Source organism: Macrobrachium rosenbergii, chromosome 17 (genome assembly GCF_040412425.1).
Source record: "Macrobrachium rosenbergii isolate ZJJX-2024 chromosome 17, ASM4041242v1, whole genome shotgun sequence".
NCBI lineage: Eukaryota > Metazoa > Arthropoda > Malacostraca > Decapoda > Palaemonidae > Macrobrachium > Macrobrachium rosenbergii.
In genome coordinates this window covers 11,891,270-11,899,271 of record NC_089757.1, presented here as the reverse complement: position 1 = coordinate 11,899,271, position 8,002 = coordinate 11,891,270, and positions in this window count along the sequence as shown.

The following is an 8,002-nucleotide window of genomic DNA, read 5'->3' as shown; positions in this document are numbered from 1 at the left end:
GTTTGTATATTTGCACACTTTGATAATAATAATAGTAATAGTAGTCGTAAATTCTACTGTACACTTTGATGAGACCGAGACGGGGATCACTGTCCAACTAAAGCTCGGTCACTGCTAAAACTCAGGGCATATAGAGGAAAGCGGAGAATTCACTATTCGATAAGTGAATGGTGTGAAGGACTGATCAAATCAGTTGAACCTCGTGTTCGTAACTTTCTCCCAATAACTAGGATTATAGATGTCTTTCTTTTTTTTTTTTTTTTAAAGAGAACAAATATTTTTACGTTCAGAGACTTTGGTTGGCGTTCTGGCCGCTTGTGAGAAGTGTAATAATTGTATTCTCATTTGTATGATCGATCAGACTGGGTACGAAAGGGCATTACTGACTTGCGCCGCAGTCTCGTCTAACTGCACAAAATATCTCAGAAGGTCCTACGATTATTCTCATTTTCAGAATGAGAATACGTTGTGAGGAAGCCTCTAACTTAAGGATCAGAAAACAGCCATTCACTTCAAGGATGTGATACTCTTTGCACTTCCTCAGATTTTTCATAAGAAATTAAACCTTCCTTTTCAAAGAGTCAGTATACCATCTCTGTATGGGATGAAGCTTATCAACAACCTTCTCCTCTTCTTGTGGGGCCGGGGTATTTCAGGGGCAGCAATGCCTCCCTTATCTTTCCCCTAAAAGAAATCAGTTTCAGTGTATTTACAACCCCATTCTCCACGCTTTACCTTTACAGTTTTGCCCGAAGGGGAGCTATGCCATCAGTGCACCTCACGCGGTGCACTGTAGGCGGTACTTAAGGCTCCTAGCTGCAACCCCTTACATTCCTTTTACTGTACCTCTGTTCCATCTTACTTTCCACTCTCTCCTAACAATTGTTTCATGGTACAACTGCGAGGTGTTCCTCCTGTTACACCTTTAAAACCTCCTTTACTCTCAATTTCCTTTCCAGCGCTGAATGACCTCATAGGTCCCAGCGCTTGGCTGTGGCCTAAGTTTTACAATCCTATTCCACTTCCAACCTTTACAGTTTTGCTTGTAAGCGATGGATGTTAACATTTAAAGTATCTTTACTGTAAAATTTTCTTCACCGTGTAAGGAAAATCCAACTCATCTGGTGAAAGTCTATCACATCTGTTCTTTTTCCAGTTTCATAACTTTTTATTATTATCATTATAGTATATTTTAAAATTATTATCAAGCTCCTCTTAAACGTTAGTGGTTACATGACTCTCTCTCTCTCTCTCTCTCTCTCTCTCTCTCTCTCTCTCTCTCTCTCTCTCATCAAACTTTTATCTATTTTCTTCTGCCATGCAAACCCCAGATTGATAATACTTGGCACAGAGCTTGGCAGATTCTAATTGAGAGAAAAAATTCTCCTAGATATATTTTTTACTTATATAACGAAAAATCATATTGCATTTCCAAACAGCAGAGAAAAACAAAAAGATGAATTCTACTTTGGTCTCGTTCCGTTTATTTTAAGTCAATTTTCATTAAGGAAAGCGTTCAAATGTTTTTTCTTTTACTTCTGCTATGAGAATTTAATCAACACAGTGAAAGGAACAGATCCCAGTTTTCCAGTTCAGTCCGCTGTATTTTTTTTTTCTTCTGTTTTCCCCTCTTCCCCAGTACCTGCTACCCGGTATCGACTGTTCTGTGTGAGGAAAAAGGGATGTTAGCTCAGTTTCCTGAATCAATAAGGGACAGACGTCACAAAAGAAAAAGTCCGTGTATGGAAAGAGAATTGAGTAGACGGTGACAGAAGGTTTTTGCGTAAAGCCATGTACGTAGATATATATATATATATATATATATATATATATATATATATATATATATATATATATATATATATATATATATATATATATATATATATATATATATATATATATATACATATATATATATATATGTATATGTATATGTATATATATATATATATATATATATATATATATATATATATATATATATATATATATATTACACACCTGCGTAAGTGCAGTGCCTCTATAATTACCAAATACATACACACACATATGTGTGTATGTGTTTGTGTGTGTTTGTGTTTGGTAATTACAGAGGCATTGCACTTACGTCGGTGTTTAGTGCAGCAGATTGCTGTAAAAATCGTTCAGATAGTGAAACAAGCATGAAATTTGGCACAAACATTCCTAAGACTACGCTCTCTTAGAAAGGGCGCTGGCCACCTGAAAATCCAAGATGGCGGCTATTTTTCAAAATGGCCGCCATCTATGTTGAGATTCACTGGTTTGGGAGCATCTATTGGATGGAATATGCCAGTTTTTTTTTTAAACCTCGACTTTTAGGTTATAAAAATGTTCCATACCACACATTTTATTGAAAACCCTTACTAAATGAATTGTAACCAAGATGGCGTACAAAATGGTTGCCATAAAAGTTTTTTTTCTATCCACAGCGCTAGCAGACATAGAGACCAACTGTTTTTATTTAATGGTATATTCATGTGATCAGACAGTTTAACTAATATGCTATTTTCAACTGAAATAGTAATGGTATGGTCACATACAACATTGTGTCTAAGACTGTAACCATAAAAAGAAAAGAAGAGAAATACGGACTAAACGCAACCAATCTATGTATAGGTCTCTCAACCTACACCTTTGAAAAATTCGAGGATAAGAAGGTAGGCATAGCATGACACGTTGGATGCTCAAGCTAGATTATCTACTGAAGAGAGGGCAATATTTATCTAGACTTCACATTTGCAAGTGCACAGAGCTGTGCAGGGAAGACCCAGCTTGTAGCACTTGCACCTTTCCCGACAGCCTGCTTTGCATCCACATTTGGTAAGCTGTTGGCAACTCTTGGCTAAGGGCGAGTTGGTTGTCCAGAGGACTTGCCATGCTTCACCAGACTTTTGCCATCCCCACTCAGCAGGGTTCTCTGGCTGTGGCTGACACTGGGTGGCCTGCCCCACACACAACCAGCCTGGTACGCGCAGCACGCTTGGTGTGTTGGAGGAGAGCTCCCTGGTTGGTGGAATGGCCTCATATGCCCCTTTGTTTTCTGGCAAACATATCAAGTCTAGCCTCATCCACAGTGCCAGCAGTGCTGGATCTTTCATACATAAAAGTATGACAAACCTCTCCAGGACCTTCAGGTCACTCTCTTCCACTCTGAGAGGGTAGTGACTCAGTTTGGAGAACACAGTGGAGGCCTCTGGAAAGATGTTCCATGTCTGCCAGGCGGTCTTCTTGCCCTTGCTCCGGAAGGCTGACACTGTATCACAGCCTGTGAACGCATGGAAGAAGAGCATGCCATTCACCTTCTCCTGGCCCAGAGAGTTGCACAGGTCATGCACAGCAATCCAGCGCAGGCTCTGGCCTTGGCCAAATGCCACCCATAGCTTCTCTAGCCCTAGATTGTGGAGAGTGGAGAAAGCACTGACTGCAACGACAAGAACATCTGTGTCATTTGCTTTAACCGTGATGGTCTTGGCTCCATGTTCTGTGGCATATTTGGCATGGAGAAAGATGCGGTGTCAGCTTCCTCATGAGAGCACTTTTCCAGTCCCTGAAGACTAGCCTCATGAGTGCTGAGGACAGCAGACCCTTTCGTGGCAATGACAACATTTGTGGCAGACATCTGGGCAACTTTGTCTGCCAGGAACTGGAACAACTCTGTCTTGTTGGCATCGTGTCTTAGGAAATTGCGCCAGTTGGATGGAATTGTGTTCTTGTCTGTCACCTTGCGCCTTCCTCCTTGACCACGTTGGAGCCTGGTCTCAGCTTTGAGGCTGGATGTATTGTATACATCAAATACAAGATGTGATGATGTGTACTTGCTGCTATAGGATTGTATCACAGGCAAGAAGTCGCAAAGTGCATAGCCCTCAAAGGTCTTTCCTTTCTTTGGTGGCAAGGCATGGACCAAAGCTGATCCATCTACAATGAGGACATCAGTCTTTGGTTCTTTGTCTTCTAGTGTAACATGACTCTCCAGGACCGATGATTGAGCAAGTGCTTTTCCCACATCCTTTTGAAATGCAAGTAATACATCTCTGCCAGATTTATGAGCCTCAAGTTCTGGAATTTCTGCCAGAAGTTTGTCTTTGAGTCTCGTGGAATTTACACTTGGTGACTCTACACCTAATTGTTCCAGACGTTGTTGGTAGAGGTGGCAAATATCTGCCAGCCGAAATGTGACTGGATCATCTGAACAAAGGTTGTTTTCAACAATGTATGTCATCAGTTCTGACAGAACTAGTGGATACACATCTGATTCTGACTCAGTGCTACCTTGGTCTTTCTCAAGGCTCCTCAGGTAGGACCTTTTTCTGTTGTAGAGGGCACAAAGACAGGCATGGTGATACTTAAACTCCTGTGCAATGACATCCCCACCAGTCAACTTAGCAAGGAGCTTGCCATCACTAAGTATCTCTGCACATTCACGCAATTTCAAGTCAAGGCCCTTAGTACTAGCCTGTCTGAGATCAGATGCAGGTGCCACTTTCTCACAGAAAATGCAAACTTCATTGTCATGACTGGTTCGGCGCAGTTTTGCACGACTAGTCTCAGTGTTGCTGGTCTGGTCATTGGATTGTCGCTTTCTTGCACGGTCCAGTTTAGTGTTGTTAAACAACAAGCGACAGTTCACATGGTATTTTTGCTGCATTTTTTCCTGAGAGTGGCCTCTATGCCATCACCTTCATCCAGCCTTGCTGGATCCATTATCAGTGGCATTTCATTAATTTCACTGAACATGGGAATGTTCCTTGCCAGCATTGTGTACCCATCATGGTCTAGGACATGATGACTTGGAGGTGATGTCAAGTGCTCACCTCTTTTGTCCTTCTGACAAAGACAACACAAACTCCAGTTTGTTTTTCTACTGCTCAATATTGGATTGGCATCACATTCTGCCATGATTTCACTTTTGATTAAGGCCGAGGGGTTATCCTTTACCACCTTAAACAAAGCACACATTCCTGTATGGGATTCAACTAGGTTCGGTCTCCCTACACCTAGCCCGATCATTCATCCAGTTCCATTTAAGTCCCGTGTGATCTGTACACCATCCGGGTAAGTACATGAACCATCATGTACAGCCCCCCATACCCTTGGCTCGGCTCTCCCGCGCTGGCACATCCTGTCTATTCAGGTGCGGCTATCTAACTATAGCTGGTCTGGGGCTGTTAGAAAGCATTTGGGACACTAAACTAAACTATACTACAACTACTAGTCTAAGACTACAGGATTAGTAAAGCTGGATTAGCTGGCACTGAACCCCATGCTGAGTTACACAGCAGTGATGTCACCAGTGTGCCCTGGTTGTGTGCAGACATACACTCTTTTACATTTATTAATTTTCCTTCAAAATTGATGAGTTATTCGAAAGAGATGGCCTCATTAGGATCTAAAACCACAGAAACCAAGATCCATGCTTAAAACGATAATTGTTGAACGGGCATTATTTCTCATTATAATTATTGTTTCTACCTTTTCTTGGCAGCCATATAGCCCCATATTTAAAGGTAAACTGTACTGGGAAGCTACAGAAACATAATATTCACAAGAAATAGTATGGAAGAGCTTTACCATATTGCTAGAAGCAAATACATGCCATTCTAGTGAAAAATTAGCCAAAATCTGTCGATACTGGCCGCCATCTTGGAATTTGGCCGCCATATTAAATTTTTGCGTGGCCAGCGCCCTTTTCTGATAGAGGAACTTTAAAGAGCACTTGTGCAAAATTTCATGCTTGTTTCACTATCTGAACGATTCTTATGAAATATGCAATTATCTGCTGCACTAGTTGATGAAAATATTCACCATGCATATTCTCAGTAAGTCGGAGAAAGAAGTCGATTAAATGCTTAAGAACAATCCGCTTTTAGAAAAGGCTTAAATTCTTAAGAATAAACAATGTGCTTTTAGAAAAGGCTTAAATGCTTAATAATAAACAATCTGCTTTCAGAAAAGGCTTAAATGCTTAAGAATAAACAATGTGCTTTTAGAAAAGGCTTAAATGCTTAAGAATAAACAATCTGCTTTTAGAAAAGGCTTAAATGCTTAAGAATAAACAATCTGCTTTTAGAAAAGGCTTAAATGCTTAAGAATAAACAATCTGCTTTTAGAAAAGGCTTAAATGCTTAAGAATAAACAGTGAGCTTTTAGAAAAGGCTTAAATGCTTAAGAATAAACAATGTGCTTTTAGAAAAGGCTTAAATGCTTAAGAATAAACAATGAGCTTTTAGAAAAGGCTTAAATGCTTAAGAATAAACAATGTGCTTTTAGAAAAGGCTTAAATGCTTAAGAATAAACAATCTGCTTTTAGAAAAGGCTTAAATGCTTAAGAATAAACAATGAGCTTTTAGAAAAGGCTTAAATGCTTAAGAATAAACAATCTGCTTTTAGAAAAGGCTTAAATGCTTAAGAATAAACAATGTGCTTTTAGAAAAGGCTTAAATGCTTAAGAATAAACAATGTGCTTTTAGAAAAGGCTTAAATGCTTAAGAATAAACACTCTGCTTTTAGAAAAGGCTTAAATGCTTAAGAATAAACACTCTGCTTTTAGAAAAGGCTTAAATGCTTAAGAATAAACAATCTGCTTTTAGAAAAGGTAGCAATATTTTACAGCTGTATACGAAATTTAAAAACCCAATTGTGATGGCCTTTGTTAATTACGAGAAGGCATTTAACAGCGTCCTCAGGTCAATATTATAGGTCTTACACTGGAATTTAGTGTAAGATTAAAAAAAGGCAGCTCAAACAATGGCCAGGTTAGATAAGATCTGGAAGTCCATTAGACTGAAATTACACTCGAAAATGAAACTAACAATAAGTCTAGTACGATCTGTAAATATACGGACATTGAAATTATGACTAAAAGATTTTATCGATGTGAAAATAAGTTTTAAGAAGAACATTGATAGTCAGAGGACAGAACACATCAGAAATGATACCTTCAGGGATATAACAGAAGTTCCATATGTAGATGAGATAATGATAAAAGAGAGATGGAGGTGGCTTGGACATGTCTTTCTCCTGGACTCCAATGAATATTTCAGTGCTTTTTAGCTAACTTGAGCAGTGAAATATTTACTAGGCAAGTGCAGCCATGGTAGTGAGAGAGAGGTGTCTAGCAACCTCATCCGAGAAAAGACTTGCATAGAACCTGATGGTTAACACCTAAAGGAAGGTCCTTGGGATAAAGATGCATAGGACTTACAGAAGGTAAAGGCGCTGAATAGCCTGTTCCATTGGCCTTTACATTTTAAAAATTCTTCATTTGCTAGTTAAGTCTGAAGTCAGTTCCTTAAGACTAACGATTGTAAGTATCCAAGCAAAATTCGGGTTTCGAAAGGACTCCGAGTCTTACATTTTTACGCCCAAAACAGCAGCGAGTAAAATTAGAATTCTAGATGTGGTTATACTGGGCTTCAGTCAAATTAATTCGGACAGAATATTCATTTGCAAGAGCGAATAGCCTTGGGATCCATTCCTATGAACGAGATTGGTATATCTGTCTATCTGTCTGTCTCTCTCAACTGCTTATCTTTTGTCTGTTCGCGCATGTGTCTCTGTATATTGTTATTGCTCTCTCTCTCTCTCTCTCTCTCTCTCTCTCTCTCTCTCTCTCTCTCTCTCTCTCTCTCTCTCTCTCTCTCTCTCTCTAGTAAACGACTACATTTTCGTCAGCTAAGTAACTCTTAGAAAACCTCTTTTGACCCTCAGGGAGTTTTCTCTCTCTCTCTCTCTCTCTCTCTCTCTCTCTCTCTCTCTCTCTCTCTCTCTCAGTAGACTTGGCTAAGTTTCCGTCAGCCAGCTAAGTAACCCTTAGAAAACCTCTTGTGACCCTGTAGGAGTCTCTCTCTCTCTCTCTCTCTCTCTCTCTCTCTCTCTCTCTCTCTCTCTCTCTCTCTCTCTCTCTCTCTCTCAGCTGTTTGATTATTCATTCATCTAGCATTGTGTCCCAGTGTGCGACAGTTGTCCATCTTTTACG